Source organism: Trachypithecus francoisi, unplaced genomic scaffold (assembly GCF_009764315.1).
Source record: "Trachypithecus francoisi isolate TF-2019V2 unplaced genomic scaffold, Tfra_2.0 Lachesis_group14, whole genome shotgun sequence".
NCBI lineage: Eukaryota > Metazoa > Chordata > Mammalia > Primates > Cercopithecidae > Trachypithecus > Trachypithecus francoisi.
In genome coordinates this window covers 31,003,808-31,023,227 of record NW_022681459.1, presented here as the reverse complement: position 1 = coordinate 31,023,227, position 19,420 = coordinate 31,003,808, and the positions used below count along the sequence as shown (strand labels likewise).

General features: G+C 59.7%; 1 protein-coding gene and 1 long non-coding RNA gene across 3 annotated transcripts in view; one reads left to right on the top strand and one right to left on the bottom strand.

Annotated features, from left to right (window-relative positions):
• The window catches only part of COL18A1 (collagen type XVIII alpha 1 chain), a 104,057-nt gene that overhangs the window by 72,687 nt on the left and 11,950 nt on the right, over positions 1 to 19,420 (bottom strand). The window lies entirely within an intron of this gene.
• On the top strand, positions 10,423 to 17,537 carry LOC117095872. Its single transcript, XR_004442219.1, has 3 exons — positions 10,423 to 12,661; positions 13,201 to 13,452; positions 14,707 to 17,537. It is a non-coding gene; the product is annotated as an uncharacterized LOC117095872 (long non-coding RNA).

Genomic DNA, 19,420 nt, shown 5'->3' with positions numbered 1-19,420 from the left:
GGCCCCAGTGTCCCCCTCGCCGACTCCAGTGGGCAGGAGTTGGCCACCCTGCCTGGGCCATGGACCTGCAGCTCTGCTGTGAAGGATAGCAGGTGAGGCCGGGACCCCAGGATGCATCTCACAGGGGCCCAAGAGACGGGCTCATGGGGTTACTGATGGGAAGGACATTTGTTCACAGGTGTTCCAATTAACAGGCCCATGATCCTGACTGCAGAGGAGGCCAACACCCTGAGCAGACCTGTGCCAGGGAATACCGAGGGCATGTTCGAAGGGCGCACAGGTGCCCATGATGCCCTGACAGTGCCTCAGCCCAGGGCAGACCCTTCTCCCCATAGGACTCCCGGCTCCCCATCCACCCAGCGTCCACCCCAGCGGGCAAACACTCACTGCCTGCTCCCTGACCCCACCTCTGCCCCAGTCAACCCCCTACTCGCTCCCAGACTCCCACAGCCTGGCCCTGCCCATGCCTTCCACCTGACACGTGGAGGCTAAGCTGGGGCTCAGAGGGTGGGTGCTCCCCAGCCCCCAGGGTCACCAAGAATGGGCTGCCCATTCCCAGTGGGTCTGTGCTCAGAGGGAAGGCCAGGGCTCCATGGCCTAGCTGAGCACCTAACACTGCAGGGGCTTCTGAACCCAGGCCTAACCAACCCACCCATGGACCAAACTGCTGGAGGTCTCTGATGGGGATGCCCCCACTTCCTCCTCCTCCCTCCACCCACCTCACAATCCCCTTCCTCCTTCTCCCTTCTTCCCACCCCCTTCCACCTTCCCCTCTTCCTTCCTCCCTCCCCCCACCCCCTTCCTTCTCCTCTCTCTCCTCCCGCCCCCACCCCACCTTCCTCTTATTCCTCCCATCACCCCCCTACCCACTTCCCGGGACTCACACCTGTAGCGTGGCATCCCAGCATCCCCATATCTGTCCCCGGGAGGGTGGGCTCACCCCACTATCCCTACCTGCACCCACAGATGAACTCTCATGGCTGAGACACAGCAGCTTTCCTGCAGCCCTTGGTGCTCCAGGGACAAATCCCACTGAGCACATCCCTCAGGAAACCATGCAGGGTCAGAACCAGTCCCTGGCTTCCCCGACTGGGCTTTCCTGACCCAGGCTCTCAAGCTGCAGTCTGTCAGCGTCACAGGAACCACTGCCTGGTCTAGAACCAGCTGCTCAAAGGCCCTGGGTCACCCTTCCCCAAAGAGACCCCAGCAGAGCCCAAAGGACAGAAGCGATGTCCCTTTCTGGAAAGCCCAGCTCTGGGGGCTGCAACCCGCCAGGACCCCGCCAAGGTGTGGGGTAGCCCCCATCTTCTCCCCGCTGCCAGCCAGCCCTCCTCACCCCCGATACCCAGGAACCACCTGCATATACAGTCTTTGGTCAGGAAGAAGGTGGAGGCGGAACGTCCAGGTGCAAATTCATTCAGCCTCTGCTTCCCTCTGAGGAGAATACACACTGGGTTCTTCTCCGTGACTTTTTAAAGGTTGTCGCAACAGCCCTGCTTGTACATGCTGAGCCTCTGAAGCTCATAGAGCTGCAGGAAGCCCTCACCCCGACTCAGGCAGGGAGTCCCAGCCTCTGGCCTGATGCTCAGAACTGCTGCAAACCCCCCTGGAGAGTGCCCCAGGAGAGAGCACGGAAAGCGGGTCTCAGAAACAAACTCTCTCACCTGGGCCTGTTAACTGCTGCCTGGGGGGTCAGATGGGAAAGGTACCTGGTTTCTGAACTGAGAGCGGAGGCTTCAGCCATCCCAGCATGGGCCGCCTGTCCCCAAGACAGAAATGCTGCGGCCCTGCAGCCTCTGGTCAGATGCTTCTGTCCTGCCCTGTCACAACCCCCTCCTGCAAGAGCTTGAATGTCACCACCCCCCGGTGAAGCCACTGCCTCTGGGTTTCTGGATCACACAACCCATGAGCCACAGGAGCACAGGCTTGCACAGGAAGTGTCTGCTCACATACCTGGCCCATGCATCTGCTCACACACCTGGCCCACGCACCTGCTCACATACCTGGCCCACGCACCTGCTCACATACCTGGCCCACGCACCTGCTCACATACCTGGCCCATATACCTTCTCACACATCTGGCCCATGCACCTTCTCACACATCTGGCCCATGCACCGTCTCACACATCTGGCTCATGCACCTGCTCTCACATCTGGCTCATGCACCTGCTCACACATCTGGCCCATGCACCTGCTCACACATCTGGCCCATGCACCTGCTCTCACATCTGGCACCTGAGCCCCCGAAGGGTGGGTGTTCATTCCCCTCTGCCCCTGACGGCCTCTTTCCCACTGTGCACACAGACTGGGGTTCCTGGGGGGCTTGCCTTACACCACCTGGCTCCTGGCACTTGCTCAGTGCCCCTCAGCCTGTCATGCCATGCCACAGCCCTGCCCCTGGCCAGTGCTTTCAGTGAACCCATTTGCAGGGGAGAAAAATTGAGGCACAGAGAAGACACATGACTCAACAGTCACACGGCTGGCCAAAGAGATGCTGCCTGTCAGTGTAAAGAAAATTATCGAACCCCACATGGGACCAAGAGCTCAGGAAAGTGAGCGGCTGGGGGCTCCAAATGCCGTCCAGCTCATCTCCCCAAGGGGTCACCTCAAAAGGTGTTCCTGTAGGAGCTCTTCCCATAGGACAAACCGAGCTCCCAGGGGCCATGGCAGCCATGCAAAAGGAGCCTCCTTGCAGGCCCTGGGCTGGGGTCTGTTGGATCAACCTGAATCCACCTGAGACCTGCAAAGGCCCTGGTATGTTCTTGGTGCTCTGTGGCCCTGCCCACCTTCCGGACAGAGCTACGACCAGGCACAGGCACAGACGCCCACAAAGACGACCAGAGAGGCTTCCGGGCTTCACTCTCATGGAGCTGGTCCAATCCACACACAGGGAGTGCTAGCAACCTCAAATTTTAAAGTCTTTAAAGCATGTTACTTATAAAAATAAAGGGCTTTTAAGAGCCTTAAGTTGGAAGATTGAACTAAATGTTCTGTGCTATCAACCAAACTTTCTGTCCACATCCGAACAAACCCAGCACATCCCTCTCTCCTTGTCCTTCTATAAACTAACAAGGTCAGAAGAAATCACACATGAAAGGATGTCCGTGACCCTCTCAAAATGAAGTCACTGTTACTATTTTCTTTGGCTAAATGATTCGGTCAAGTGTCGAAGAGGATTAACATCTGTGCACACTGCTGTTTTTTTCTAGAAACTATTTGGGGTCTCTCATACTTATTCTAGGAAAAGCGGCCGCAGGAGGCACCTCTCCCTAGAAGGGTGAATTCAGTGGGACGTTTGGCATAACTCTGCCGGAGGGGTTGGCGCAGGGTTCTGCCTTCCGTAGCCCTTGATTTCTGTGGGTGGAGGGTGAGGCCCCTCGTGGCTGTACCAAGGGAGGCCTGCATAGGGCTGGCACACAGAGCAGGTTGTTGCTCTAGGACGGCCTGCTACGGGGCCATGTGCCGCCCTGACCCACAGAGCCACGTGCCCAGAGACATTTCAAGGAAGCTTCCAGATTCCAGCCCACGGAATGGCTCAAGATTCCCGTCAGCAATCACAGAGAAACTGGCCATTGTCCTGCCAGGCTCTGACCCCAGCAGTGTGGTCCAGTTGCTCTGAGTGAAGCCACAGGCGCTGAGGTGTGGCAGATGTAAGTGGGTGATGAAAAGTGGCAATGTGGCCCCCAGCAAGGCCTGCATAGCCCAGGGGGCCGTGTCCACAGAGCCTCCAGCTGAGCACCCCAGTCCATCCCACTCCAGGCCCTGTGCAGAGGCAGAGGAGGCCGCTAGGTAAATATCTGCCTGATTTAAACCTGGAGGCAATCGATGGGCCGCATCACCCACAACACAAAGTGGGGGGTCCCTCAGCAGTGTCTGCAAGGCTGCCTGCCTCAGACTCTCAGTAAGACCCTGGAACGTGGCCTCTGCCAAGGCCACCTCTGCCAGCCCAGCCCAGCCCCAGCCCTGACCTTTAGGAGCCCCCATGAGGGCACCTGTCCCCCAAACCCAGGGAGGCCCTGCTGGGGCAGGGAGAGGCCTGGGACTTGTTCCAATCTGTGCTCTGGAACTTTCCTTATCTCCAACTTGTGTCTGCTCTAAAGTGCTGGAAAGAGGCCAGTGGGGACTGAGGTGGGCACCATCCAGGGCATGCAGCCCACAGCAGGCTCAGCTGCGGAGGGTCTCCATGGGCTTAACAGGATGTGGGCCGGGAAAGCAGCTCATGACACCCTTGTTAGCAACGGGGCAGGAATGAGAGCAGCCGTCACCAGGGGCAACAAGTGCAAAACGAACCCAGGGCTGCCTGTGGCAGGAGCGGTCGGTGCCCACTCACCCACACACTCATCCGTCCTGGTGTCCCCACTGTACCCCGAGAAGCTGAGAGCAGGGGCTCTGCTGCCCCCACCAATGCGCGTGGCTTAGACCGTCCGTGACAGCCTGCCCTGGCAGCCTGACCTGCCTGTGTCCCAATTGTCTCAAACGGCAGACACCAAGAGCCACAGACAGCCAGCTGGGATTGTCTTGGGGGCCTTCGGGTCTGCTGGGCCCTCTAAAACATCACCATCTTCTGGGGACTTCCAGGAACCGGTCAGAATGAGTCTGCACTCCTGTGGGCCGTCTAGACCTGGCCTCCACCCCTGACCCCCAGGGCCACCTGGTGCTACCTGCCTACCTCGCCTGGGCCCGGGGTCCAAGCAGGCTCCACCGTCTCTGCAGCCAGCAGGTGCTCGGTGGAGGTCACCTGGGCCTCCCCAGGTCTCTGCAAACACTGCCCTTCTGTCCTCGGCCCAGAAAGGGTGGGATACCCTGTGTGTCGGTCGCCCACCCTTGGCGAGCACAGAGGCGGGCTCCCTCCCAGGCCTGCCTGACAGCCCAGATAAGCCGCTATGAATGGAATGCGACCTCCTCCGGCACGGGCACAGGTGTGTCACCCCCAGGGTCGCCCCCAGCCTCGCAAACAAATCACCTGGAAGCCAAGAGACTAGTGCCTGCCTGTGAACAGTCCTGCTCGGCCCGCCCGTCGACAGGCAAGGGCACCCCGGACCTTATTTCTAGGTCTTTCTACAAACCTGATTTTCAACAGCCCAGCCCACTAAGGGCAGGCGAGGCAGTCCACGCATTCTGTTCCGTCTGATCCGCCTTGCTCCCGAGCTGACCCTGCCTGATGGGGTGACCACGGCTGGCAGAGCCTCATGATCCCGGCTTCCCAGGCCAGCCCACAAAGGAGTTGCTTTGGTGGATGAGCGCAGGCTGAGGGCCAGGGAAAGCCAGCTGGGCCATCGATGCTCCCGTGCAGTGTGGCCTCCTGCCTAGAAATAAAGGCAAGTTCTGCCAGACCAGCCACGAGACCCCAGGCTGAGACGCGCCATCTCCACATTCTTGGGCTTCCAGAGACTTAGGCAGCCACCCACGCTCTCCACCAGCCTTTGTAACCAGACCCGGGGTCACCAAGAATGATCCTGAACCTGCCCAGGGTGGATGCCCCACCCGGCCCCTCCTCAGCAGCTCCCCTGGGCACAGCTGGAGCAGAAGCCCAGGATCCCAGTCTCGAGCCCCCTCCCCAGCAAACAGCAGGCAGCAGAGGACCCGGGTGGCGGGGAGGCCCCTCCTGCCATGTCAGTCGTAGCCCATGAAAAGGCTGTGTCCTCCCAGAGCACTCAGGGTGAGAGGCGCCAGGGAGCTGCTTCGACCTGTTTGGAGCTTTAGCTCTGATCACAGAGTTCCACACACGCAGGAGAGGTCAGAGGGCACTAGGGAAATGGGGGGCCCTCAAACCATGACCCCGCTTCACGGACACAGCACACGCAGGAGAGAACAAGAGGGCGCTAGGGAGACGGGGGGTCCCCAACGAGAGGGCACTAGAGAGAGATGGGGGTCCCCAATGAGAGGGCACTAGGGAGACGGGGGCCCCAAACCATGACCCCACTTCACATGCCAGAGAGGGCGAGAGGGCGTTAGGGAGATAGGGGGCCCCTAATGAGAGGGTACTAGGGAGACAGGGGCCCCCAAACCATGACCCCGCTTCACGGACACAGCACTCCTGACCTGGCACCGCTGGAGAGGCAGGAGCTGCTCTGCTGGACCACGGCGGGCAGGCGTCAGGGTTGGCTTGGTGCGGGGAGCCCAGGTCCTGTGCACATGGGCCCAGAGTACGTGGGGAGGGGGCACTGGCAGCCGAGGACACACAGTGGCCTTCACAGGCCATGGAGAGGACGCTGACAGAGGCCGCAAGAGCCTGTCCGTCACCTGCAGTCTGGCTCCACCGTCCTGGGATCCCGCCGCCTGCTCATGAGCACATTCATTAGCTCAGAACTCAAAACTAGAAGATGCCTCCAGCCCTGTCACGAGACCAGAGAGGGGAGAAGAGGAGACAAGAAGTGGAGCCTTCCTGGGCCATGTTCTATGGAGCCGAGCTGGGGTGCTGGGCACACAGCAGGTGACTAAATGATGGAATGGGCGGGCACTGCCAATCAACGTCCGCTGACTCCTCTCCTCCTGCTCTGGGCACTGCCCCTTCCTCACAGGGACCTGCAGCAGCCATCGCTGACTGTGACCGTTGCCCACAGCTCACGGTGGCAACTGTGCACCTGTAATGTCCATGCCTGGGACTCTGGCCTTTCATCTCAGGAAGGCCTCGCTGAAACGTTTTCCAAAGGAAAGGAGACAGGGAAAGGACTCTCAGATCCCTCCCGGGACGCAGTTAAAGAAAGCTGTAGAGTCTCGGCCGGGCGCGGCAGCTCACGCCTATAATCCCAACACTTTTGGAGGCCAAGGCGGGCAGATCACAAGGTTGGCAGATCAAGACCATCCTGGCCAACATGATGAAACCCCATCTCTACTAAAAATACAAAAAAAATTGGCCGGGTGGGGTGGTGCGCACCTGTAATCCCAGTTACTCGGGAGGCTGAGGCAAAAGAATCGCTTGAACCTGGCAGGCAGAGGCCGTAGTGAGCCGAGATTGTGCCACTGCACTCCAGCCTGGCAACACAGCAAGACTCTGTCTCAAATTAAAAAAAAAACAAAAAAAACAAAAAAAAAAAAAAACTAGAGAACCTATGGTGGACTATTACACACCCATGAAAAGGGATGAAACGTGGGTCTGCACAACAACACGACGTACCTGGAAATGTGAGGCTTGTGAGAGGAGTCAGACACAAAAGGCCTCACACCGTGGGAGCTACTTGCGTGAACGGCCAGAATGGCCGATCCACAGAGGTGGAGAGTTGGACTCACAGGTTCTCGGGGCTGGGCAGTGGGCTCCCTATCCCCGGTGTGCAAATGTTCTAGAATTGGGCAGTGGTGATGGCTGCACAGCCTTCTGACTATACTAATATCACTGAATTGTTCATTTTAAGATGGTTACTTTCATGCATTGTGAATTTCATCTCAATTTTAAAAAGTTAAAGAATCCAGTTGTTTCCAGTTCTTCCAAAGATGGAACATGACAAGGTGGAAATTGGTGGCCTTGGTCCTGGCTGTTACTGAAGTCTCCTGACCCCACAGACCCCACCCTTGGCCATGCCTGGCTAGTCACCCCGGCCTGCCAGGTCAGCTGAGGGTGCCCCTGGCCCCACCTTTCTCAGAGAGGGCTCAGTCAGTCTCCTGGTTCCCACAGTGCTGAGTGTTTGAGGCCCGAGGCCACCCTCACCACACGCTTCTCAAACTCTGAGAGACCCCAGGCCCAGATGCCACCTGCTCACAGAAGCACCAGACCCCACACCGCACAGCACTCAAGATGCACACTCGAGCCATCCACGGAGGGATGGGGGGCAGTCAGGAAGGCTTCATGGAGGAGGCGGTGCCAACGGGCCTTGGCCGGTGCGAGCAGTGGGCAGGAGTCGGCTGCCTTGGCTGTGACCCAGGAGACCTCGCATCCTCCCAGCTCTGCAGGGCCAGGGACAGCATCTCCCAGGACAGAACAAGCAGGGAAGTGCCTGACCCAGTCAGACTCATCCAGGCCCGGGGTGTATGAATCACCTCGCTCATTAGTCAGGCCTGAGCTCATCTCTAGGTGCCGGCACATTCCCGAGGCCTCACCCCCCTTCCGCTGGTTCTGAGTCCTGCAGACCCAACCGCAGGCCCAGGGTGCACAGAGGTCCCGTGACGGCGACCAGCATGAATGCTGGGCCCGGCAGACCCATTGTCCAGCAAAGGCACCAGAGCACTGGCTGACCCTCCCGGCAAAGTCCAGGGTACACACAAGTATGCCCGGAACCCTCAACGCCTGCCGGCCTGCCCACCCCACCTGGAGAATTCCTCTCCCCACCCGCCGTGGTGCTGGTGTGTCCAGACACATGGCAGAGGTGTGAGGTCAGGGGCAGGGGTGGCTGAAGAGCAAGACGGGGGAGACTGGGGGAGGCAGAGCCCATGAGCACGGTACCTGGGCACACAGTCTGGTCAGTGCTAGACGGGTCAAGAGGCCTGAGGCAGGCCTGGGAAGCTGGTGGGTCGGGGGAGCCAGAAGCCCCAGGGACTACTGGTGAGTTATGAGGGGCCACATCTGGCCTCCTGGGTCAATGCCAATCTTAAGCCCCAGAACAAAGGGGTGGGGAGAAGCCTCCAGGGGCCACCGGCAGGACAGCAGGGGGAGGGGACACTGAGATTTAAAAGGTCTAGAGAGAAAGGGCTGCGATGGAGGTGGATACGGCACCCACACGGAGAACAGAAAGCTGAGCCCAGCCCCCAGCATGGCTGCGCATCAACACCAAGTCCAGATATTCTAGTGACCAGACCCCACACATGCTCCCAAGAGAGCCTGGCTTTTTAAACTGCAGCAGAAAGCAAACGCACAGGCATCACCTTCCAGAAGCGTGAGCATGAAGCTGGGGCGTCCGCACCTCAGGAGGCTGCCCTGCTGGGGTACGGCCCTGGGGTGGCGGGGCTGAGATGCCCCTGCATCCTGAGAGCACCTGTGTTGACAGCGCCCCCGCCTTCCCTCCCCTCTGCTCAGCCCCTTGCTGTTCAAGAGGCAGCTCCTTCCACCGCGGGGAACTCAGTCCCAGCAGCACGGGCACCCCCCAAGGCCTCCCTCCCAGACCCCTCAACACTCAGAGGAGAAAAGACAGAGAGGAGGCCCCAGAATGGGCAAGTGTCTGCTAGGGTGCAGCCACCAGCTCCCCAACCTGCCGGACAAAGCAGCAATCGGCAGCACGCGCAGAGGGCAGACACTTCCGTGGTCTCACACCAGGGCTGAGCATTCGGTGCTGCTGCCGTCCCGGCCAGGCCTGGCACCCAAAGGGACCCGCGCTCTCCTGCTCAGGCCTGGCAGGGTTTCCAGGGGCTCCCAGAGCCGGATGTGATGGGGCAGCCCTGCAGGGATCTGGGCTTCTCCATCTCCACGCGAAGTGTGTGAGCGCCCACTGGGAGAGCAAGTGCGGCCTCACCACACTGAACCAGGGGCCGCCCTCTCTCAAAATAACTCCAGGCCAGGCGCGGTGGCTCACGCCTGTAATCCCAGCACTTTGGGAGACGAAGGCAGGTGGATCACCTGAGGTCAGGAGCTCGAGACCAGCCTGGCCAACATGGTGAAACCCCATCTCTACTAAAAACACAAAAATTAGCCGGGTGTGGTGGCACTCACCTGTAATCCCAGCTACTCCAGAGGCTGAGACATGAAAATCGCTTGAACCCGGGAGGTGGAGGTTGCAATGAGCTGAGATTATGCCACTGCACTACAGCCCGGGCGACAGAGAGAGACTCCATCTCAAAAAAAGAAAAAAAGGAACCCAAAAGTCACTCAAACTAAATGTTATCAATTCACTTATGCCCTGGTCAGGCAACTGCAAAAAGGTGGGGAAGCAGGAGGGGGCGGGGCGGGGGCGGGGCTCTCTAAAAACCAGGGGAGTCGCACTCAGCCCCTTCCTGGGTTCTCATCCCACATGAAAGAAGCAACAGGGATGCGGAGATGAGGCCTCACGGTGCTTCAAGCAAGAACGACGGCGTCCTGGCAGCTGGACCAAGTCAAAGTGAAGTCTGCACGCACAAACGTGCTGTTCTGACTTGGGATAAATGTGGATCTCGTGAACCCCCAGAGCCTTGGCCCTCTGCCTCCGCTTTGGAAAACAATGTCCCCTACCAGACCACCCTGGGGAGGATGGGGGTCACCACAGGCCCCCAGGGGCGTTTCCTTCCTGCTGCCCAAGTCCAGAGGCCACAGGCCCCGAACCTGCCCAAAGGAGCCGGGAAGGCTGGACAACGAGAGGGACCCTCTGACTCCAGACACAGGATCCCACCTTCTGCAAGTCTGCAGCTCAACGCCACACCTCACAGGGCAGCCCCCGGGAGGCTGCTGTGCAGTGTTCACACAGGAGGGTGTGGGTGAGCGGGGTCATGGCCCCTGCCATGACGGTTTTCAGAGGCCTTGGGCCACCGGAGAGTGAGGCAGGGGGTCCACCTCCACGCAGACCTCTTAGGGGACAGTTGCAGGGACCCCGGGGACGGGGCAGCACCAGGGTGCTCTCCTGCAGGGGAGCCCAGTCTGGGGCTCTGGCAGGCGTATCCAGGGAGACAGGTAGATACAGTCACACTGTCCGGGGAGACGGACAGGCGTGTCTAGGGAGACGGGCGGACACAGTCACACTGCACTCACAGCACACACAGCTGTGGCTCTGACAGGCGTGTCTGGGGAGACGGGCGGACGCGGTCACACTGCACTCACGGCACACACGGCTGTGGCTCTGCGCAGCCCGAGGCTGGTATGAGGAAGGAGGCGGTGGGCGGTGCTGCCCACCCTCGGCTCACAGGCCCAGCAGCACCAACAGAGAGGCTGCGATGCCACAAGTCAGACCCACCCCCTCACCACGAGACTGAGTGACCCCCGAGCCCAGGGCGTCCACCTGAGAAACCTCCTGTGAACAGCTACAGAGGAAATTTTCAGGTGCAAGAGATCTGCAGAAAGTTCTGGAACCCGTGCCTGGACCGGTTTGGACCTTCAGTGGAAACATGTCAAAGAGAAGGAAAACCAGCTGGGGAATGATGCCAGCAGCGGCGGCTCAGGTCTGGGAGAAAGGCGCAGGCGAGGCAGTGCCTGAGCAACGGAGACCGACAGGCAGGAGGCGGGACGGGCTGCGCCACAGGCCTCCCAGGGTCACCACGCCACTGCACACCTAGGACTGCGGGAGGGTCAGTGGGGGCCAAGGGCTGCCCCGGAAGGGAGCTGGTTTTCAGGAGCTTCCAAGCTGAAGGGCAGAAGCCGCCAGGACCTGGCCCAGCGCTCTGGTCCAGGGTCAGGTCACACCTCCGACCAGGGATTGGAGGCTGCAAATTGGAGGCACCACTGGCCGCATGCTTGTGAGTTCTCCACTGGCACAGGTGGGCCGCGGGAGCCTCAAGGAAGCGCCTTGGTACTGTGGGAGGTGACTCCATGCAGGCTCAGGCACGGCCGCCTTGGGGGTCGTCCTCTGTGGGGCACCTTGGGGCAGGTGTCCTTATCCTGGGAACCCTCGCCCGGACACCCACAGCTAACCCGCAGCAGAGTTGCATTCCAGGCATGTTTACCTGCAGCCACACACCTCCCCATGTGGCTCCCCGCCCTGCAGAGAGGGCCTTCCACTGCTCCCTGGTGGAGCCCTGCGTCTGCCTGTGCCGTGGGCCTGCCAGCACCACCAGGGCCCACCACAGAGGCACAGGAAGCCCGGATTTGCTCCTGAATTGCTGTGACTGCCACCTCCTCCACCTGAGAAGGTGCCCCTGTGTCACTATGGATGGCAGACCAGGCACTGTGGGAGCTGGGGCAGCCTGCTATGATCCCGACACGTGGCCTCCTTAAGCCCTGCACTCCCTGCCCTCCCCCAACACCAGCGCCTGGGACCCTCTGCAGGGACTGTTTCCACCAGGGCCCAGCAGCAGTACCCAGCACCCTGGCCTGGCTTCACGTGCAGGACCTGCTGGCAGGACAGGCCCCTGTCTGGGCATCAGAATTCGCTGGGAGGCAGCTGCTCCTACAGCCTCAGATTCCAAATCCAAATGCCCAACAGGAGGGCCCTGGGTGAGGAGCTGAGTGCGTCCAGCCTCTGTCCCCAGGACACTGCAGAATTCTGGTCCAAGAGAGTCTTAAACTGGCGGGTAAAGGATCCACCTCAGAACCACGGAGTCTGCAGGACGGAACTGCCTCCACCCGGTATGGGCAATATACTCAGGAAGAAAACCAAGCTATCCTCCAAACACTGGAGGCTCTGGCCGGCCTCCTCTGTTAATATTTGACTCAAGCCTGAGGTACCTAATTCAGCATTAACTGGAGTCACTCAATGGCCATGAGCCCCCTGGTTCCGCAGTAACTCAGATGGGGGTGGAGACAACCTGGGCTGACCCTGAGGAGGCTGGGATTCAAGAGAGGCCGATCTCCAGATCCACTCACGTGACCCTGGGAGCCAGGCCGTCCGGGAGGCGGGAGGCGGGAGGTGGGCGCCCGGCTGTGTGTGGACACAGCTTTGGGAGGGTACTGCTGCCACCCGAGGTGCTTGTGGGGCTCCACACCTTTCTCTCGGCAAATAACTGAACGCAGAAGCAAGGAAAGGGAAGACGGTGGAAGCTCGGGGAACGTACCCCAGCCCAGCAAGGGCAGCTGGCTGACACTCAGGGGCTGCACCAGCCAACACTCCGGACCAGACCGGCCAACACTGGGAACTGGACCAGCTAACCCTCAGGAACCATGTCACCATGGAATGTAAGCCATGGTTTCCAACTCCCCTAAGCTCCAGGACACCATTTCCAAGCTCAATTTGCCCTGTGGAGAAGGAGAAGTGGTCAAAAGTGAGGACATTAAGACCACTTCGGCTGGGTGTGGTGGCTCACACCTGTAATCCCAGCACTTTGGGAGGCCAAGGCGGGCGGATCACCTGAGGTCAGGAGTTTGAGACCAGCCCGACCAATACGGAGAAACCCCGTCTCTACTAAAACTACAAAAAATTAGCCGGGCGTGGTGGCGCATGCCTGTAATCCCAGCTACTCAGAAGGCTGAGGCAGGAGAATCTCTTGAACCCAGGAGGCGGAGGTTGCAGTGACCAGAGATCACGCCACTGCACTGCAACCTGGGCAACAACAGTGAAACTCCATCTCAAAAAAAAAAAAAAAAAGCCACTTGGTCCTTCCTGAAACCCCCCATCAGGGGTCTCCCAAAGAACAGACCCCTCCACCCAGGAGGCCCACAGCCCCGCCTCACCCAGTGGCCTAACCTGGGGCTGCCACCTCCCCTTTCCTTGGCAGGCTGCTGGGCGGAGTCCCCATTTTTCACCCCCGTTTTCCCAGATCGACAGCTGGGAGAGCCCGTGCCACCCACTGTGCCCTGAGATCTGCACAGCACAGCGACTCACAGATGCCTTTTGCTGTCCCGCCACAGCACGAGGTGCGTCAGGCCAGACAGCCATGCAAAGGCCCCGGCTCCTGGCTTCTGCCATCTTTTCTGGTCCTGCAACTCCACCCTGGAGCCTCCCACTCCTTCAAAAGCTGCAGGAAGAGGTGAGACCCCTCAGTGCCCACAGGCAAGGCCCTGCCATTGCACTCCAAATGCCTGCACCAAGCCCAGGGCCCTCCTGCCCCTCTACAGACAGAGCCCACCAAGCCCAGGGGCCTCCTGCCCCTCTACAGACAGACAGCAAGGGGATGTGCCAGGGTCCCTAAGCCAAGTCCAGGTGCTCAGGCTTTGCTGAGACTAAACCTCACAGTGAGCCTGTGTGTGCACGTGTGTGTGCAGGCCTGTGTGTGCCTGCATGTGTGTGTGTGAGCCCATGTGTGAGCCATGTGTGTATGTGAACTTGTGTGTGAGCCTATGTGTGTGTGAGCCTGTGTGTGTGAACCTGTGTGTGAGCCTGTGTGTGTGAACCTGTGTGTGCCTGCATGTGTGTGTGTGAGCCCATGTGTGCGGGAGCCGTGTATGTGAACCTGTGTGAGCCTGTGTGTGTATGTGTGAGCCTGTATGTGTATGTATGAGCTCATGTGTGTATGTGAGCCTGTGTGTATAAGCCTGTGTGTGTGTGTGTGCCTATATGTGTGTGTGTGAGCCACGTATGAGAGCCTGTGTGTATAAGCCTGTGTGTGTGAGCCTGTGTCTGCATGTGTGTGTGTGCCTGTATGTGTGTGAGCCCATGTGTGTATGCGAGCCTGTGTGTGAGAGCCTGTGCATGTGAGCTGTGTGTATGTGAACCTGTATGTGAGCCTATGTGTGAGCCTGTGTGCCTGCACGTGTGTGTGAGTCTGTGAACCTGTGTGTGTGAGCCTGTGTGTGCCCGCGTGTGTGTGAGCATGTGTGAGCTGTGTGTATGTGAACCTGTGTGCGTGTGAGTTGAGTGTATGTGAACCTGTGTGTGACAGCCATGTGTGCGTATTGGCCTGGGCGTGTGTCTGTGTGTGTGAGTGTGTTGGCATGGAATGGGGTGAAGATGGCTCCACACCACAGGCAGGAATGGAGGGCTGCAAGCTGAGAGGCCACACATATGACACAGGTCATGGTCACGGTGCTCAGGAATTCCAGAGGTTCAGCTGGCCCTGGGGGACCCAGGCTGTGTCCTGTCACAGGGCCCTGAGCCTCAGGTGCTGAGGTGTTCAAAGGTTCTCTCCAATTGGTGGTCCACCTGGCTGCCTAATGCCTGGGAGGTGACAGGAATGAGGGACTCTGTGCCAGGCAGGCACGGCAGGTCCCTGGCCAACGCTGAAACAGTGTGAGCTTCCTTCCTGGCAACTTGCTGACCACCCGACCCGCTCCATGCCTTCCAGGCCTGCAGGCAAGAGAAGAGGACTACAGGAATGAGCAATTTAAGAAATGGAAGTCCGAGGTCTCCCAATCTAATTAACAGCATGACAAGCCAGGATGAGCTGCTGACCCGCATGGAGCCTTGCACAGCCAGAAACACAGCGTCCTGCTCCGCTCCTGAGACACTGCGGCTGTCACTGCAGCACAGCCCCAGACACTTCCACACAGGCAGACTCTGGCTCTCCAGGCACTGCGGCACCCTCTCCTCCCCTTCCCAGCTCTCCTGAGGCCTGTGGTTCCGGAATTCTCTGCTCTGTGCAAGCATGACTGTGGCCCTCCTCCCGTGTCCAGCCACAACAGGCCCTGGGATCCCAGACGGGCTTCCCCTTCACAAGGGGCTCAAAGCAAGCACCTATGGGGGTGGGGGCAGCAAAGCCATCTGGCCAAGGTCCCTTCTCTAGAGTGCCTGTCTGTCCGTCTGTCCTTGAGGAGCCTTAAGAGTGCAGGGCAGGACAGGCAGGCACCAGCTGACACAGTACCGGGCAGGGACCAGTGCAGGATCTCGAGGCAGGGCTGGGTGGGGTGGGGGTGGCCAGAGTCTCCTGGCTGGGAGCAGATGTGGGTGAGTGGCACAGACTGTCCTCATGCCCTCCTGGGAGAGAGGCAGGAATCCATGACCAGGACAGACAGAGTCAGGACTGGGAGAGGCAGAGCAGGTGCCTGAGCTTGGCCATGCACAGCTTCCAGCGAGGTTGGGTCATCCATGGCTCCCCGAGGTTCCCCGCCACCGCTCGCTGCACCCCAGCACAGCCGAGAGCTGTGGTTTCTCCTCCCGTGGAGTCCCACGTGGCTACCCATTCCAGGTCCAGCCCGAGGGCACCGCCTTCTCCAGGCTGCTTTCCCCACACACGCCACACCTCCAGCCCCAGAAGGTTCTGAGGAGGGGAGGAGCTGGGGCCCCCACTCGCCTTCCTGTTGCCAGGATACAGGCCCAGGAAAAAATGCCACAGCGCTGGATTAATGTCTAGACAGCGTGACCTTTCCCCTGGTTCTCTAGATATAATTGGGACCCAAATTGTCCGGTGTCATGAGCTGACAGCAGGGATGAAGGAGGGGGCTGTTCTCACTGCCCCAAGGGGACTCTGGGAGAGGGCCGCCCACTACCTGCGTGGGGGCTGCATGGGGACAAGCCAGGGTCACCCACAAAGGCGCTTTCTGTGGAGGGGACGTCACCTCTTCCATCAGCGATGACACAGCTCTGAGATCACAGTGTCCTCGCAATGGCTCCCATTAACTCCCTGCTGCCCATTCTGTCAGTCTGGTGCCACGAGACCCTCGGGGCTGGGCCGTGGGACAGGTGCCCATCCTGCCAGCCTGGTGCCACGAGACCCTCGGGGCTGGGCCGTGGGACAGGTGCCCGTCCTGCCAGCCTGGTGCCACGAGACCTTTGGGGCTGGGCCATGGGACAGGTGCCCGTCCTGCCAGCCTGGTGCCACGAGACCCTTGGGGCTGGACCATGGGACAGGTGCCCATCCTGCCAGGCTGGTGCCATGAGACCCTTGGGGCTGGGCCATGGGACAGGTGCCCGTCCTGCCAGGCTGGTGCCATGAGACCCTCGGGGGCTGGGCCATGGGACAGATGCCCGTCCTGCCAGCCTGGTGCCATGAGACCCTCAGGGCTGGGCCGTGGGACAGGTGCCTGCCCAGCCCTGCAAACACATCCAGCAGGCGTCAAGGGCTGCCAGGCACAGAGACTCCTACTGCCAGCAGTGAACAGCGCCAGCTGCGACAGCAACGCCTCTGCCAGGAGATGCAGAGGAGACCAGCCCTGACGCTCCTGTCCTGGGGGGGCTGCTGCACACTCAGGCAGAATGAGGGGTCCTGAGGGGGACCCTCAGCCTACCCACGGCTCCCGGGGCAGGTGGCCGGTCTGGTCCTGGTGTTTATCTCAACCTCATTGTTGTTCAGAAGCTGCTTTTTATTATTTGTGACCATAAAAGGATGTAAACAAATTCCTGTTTTGAGTCAAAACTACCTGGGTCCACCGGGCAACAGAGCAGGGACGCAGCCTCAATGTGGAATCAACAAGCCAAGGTTGTAAGAAGATTCTCAGGAGTGGGGTTCAGGGAGGGAGAACTGAGGGCTGGAGTTTCGGGGGGCATTTTACTTTTTATTCCAGGCAGCGCTATATTGGCTGGGATCTCAAATGCTGAATAATGCTCCTGTTGGACTTCAGTAATTTTAAAAAATAAAACTGTTTAAAAATCATGAACATTTCACAATGCAACCAAGTGGCCCCAGGTCCTCCCCTAAGCATGGTGCCCACCCATGCTTTGAGGAGGGTCCTTCAGCCCCAGCCAGGCCCTCTGGCATTTACACCCAAAACACCCAATAAATCTGCTGAGAGAAACGCTGTCCCTGGTGGTAAATGAACTCCAGGCCACTTTGCAGCCCAGCTCCCACACCAGAGCCCAAACAGGGATGCGCGGCCTCAGAGAGCAACCAGGGGCCCCAGGTAGCCGGACCCGAGCCTTCGGAGCCAGCCTGGCCTTGGCAATCCTACAAGCACGTCACCACACACGGCATCACGTGTCACCACACACGGCATCGAGTGTCACCACACATGGCATCACGTGTCACCACACACGGCATCACGTCACTACACAGCATTGTATCACCACACAGAATTACATGTCACTACACATGGCATCGCGTGTCAGGGCCCAGCCACAGAGCCTCTGGCCAGGGCTGGCCAACCTCTGCTGAGTCCTTTGGCCTCCCTGACCTGCCACTGACACTGGGGACCTGGGTCCTCTCGTCCGTCCTTTACTGAAGCAAAGGAAGAGCAGACCTGCAGCCCCGATGCCCTCCAGACTGAGGCGGTGAAGACCATGGCACCGTCTGCTTCTCCATCTCCCTGCCTGCCTGCCGCCCGGCGGGCCTGGCTGGTTCCACATGACGGAAGTTCCTCTAGAGGATGTATGCTGGCCATCACGCCTGGCAGGTCCACAGGCACAGGGGGTCGGGGTGGGAGGGACCCAGGAAACTGACACGAAAGCAGAGACAGCCTCGGAGGTGGCTGGGAGGCCCCTGAAAAGGTGCCGCTTCCCTGAGACCCCAGGAAGAGATGTGAGCCAAGGAGGGCGGGCTGTGGACACAGTGGGGTCAGGAGGTGCACAAGGCAGGCTGTGCAGAGCAGGTGAGAACGGCCAGTGAGTGTCCTGAGGCTCAGCGAGGAGGCAGCCTCTGCATTCACTGCAGCAGACAAGCGACCAGGCAAGAGTGGCTCCGGGGGCCCGCCTGGGAATTCATCTAAACACCCAGCAGTTGTTTACAGGCCACCAGCTCCTGCCACAAAGCAAGGGAAACCACCAGGAAGGGATGGCTACCTTGGTGTGGAAAGAATGAGCCCAGCACTGAGCTGCCCTGCCAGAGACATCCTTCCCTAGCTTGGGGACCCTCAGCAATGCTGGCAGGCAGGCATGGGAAGGGCACACCCACTCCACCACTGCAGCAGCTGGGGGTTGGGATGCAGATCCCTCTGCCCACACCAGGGATGAGCACCCAGCCAGCTCCGCTCAGCGCTGTCCTCGATCTGCAGATGCAGTCCACAAAGAGCTCGGAGTCAGAGCCGGCTCCCTGGAAAGGAAGGGTCTTGTCACTGCACATCTAGACAGCAAGCCCTGGCCGTCCAGCCCCACGCCAGGTGCCCCCACTCACAGCCAGCGCTCCAGGAGTGGCACGTGTTAACGAACAGGCACCTGCCCTTCTCGGTTCCTGCGGCAGCAGGACTGGCCATGCCAAGGCCACCTCCCGGGAAAGGTGGGTCTGGGGTGGCAGGAGAGGTGGGAGACGCAGAGTGCCACCAGCTGCGCTGTGCGTGGGGCCTGGGGAAGGAAGCTGGAGGCCAGAACCCCCTTCTCTCTTCCCTACAATGCAATTCTCCCCACCCTTAGCGTTTTCCACCGAGCAGCACCTCCTTTGCCGCTTCATGGGAGTGGCACCCAGGACGGAGGGCCTAGCTCTGCCCAGGCCACAGTGGCCACAACGGATGCAGAGGATTTGGGCCAAACCACATCCCCCGGCAAAGAGTGGTCACACTTCTGTCTGCTGTTATTAACAGGCCTGGTGCGCAAGTCCTGGGTGTGCCGAAAAGCCCATCAGGGAACTGGAGGGAGCCACATTTGGCGCACAGAACAACAGAGAGACCGCGAGCCTGGAAGCACCACGGAGAAGGCAGCTGGGCTGGGCACGGCGGGGGCACCCGTGAGGCCCTCGAGTCGGAAGAGGACACCTGAGGACGCTGAGCAAGTCACAGACCACAGGACAGGGAACCTGCAAGTAAAACGGCCCCAAGGCCCAGGGAAGCCCAGGGCTCCCTGCACAGCAGGCAGGCATGGCCAGGGGCCAATCCAGAGACTACAGTGGAACAGCCCACAACACAGAGAAGCAAGCGCAGAAAGGAAGTAAGACAAGCTGGAGCCATTCATACCCATTAAGAGGCAAAGATGGCCGGGCGGGGTGGCTCAAGCCTATAATCCCAGCACTTTGGGAGGCCGAGACAGGCGGATCACGAGGTCAGGAGATCGAGACCATCCTGGCTAACCGGTGAAACCCCGTCTCTACTAAAAAAATACAAAAAAAAAAAAAAAAAAAAAAAAAAACTAGCCAGGCAAGGTGGCGGCACCTGTAGTCCCAGCTACTCGGGAGACTGAGGCCGGAGAATGGCGTAAAACCC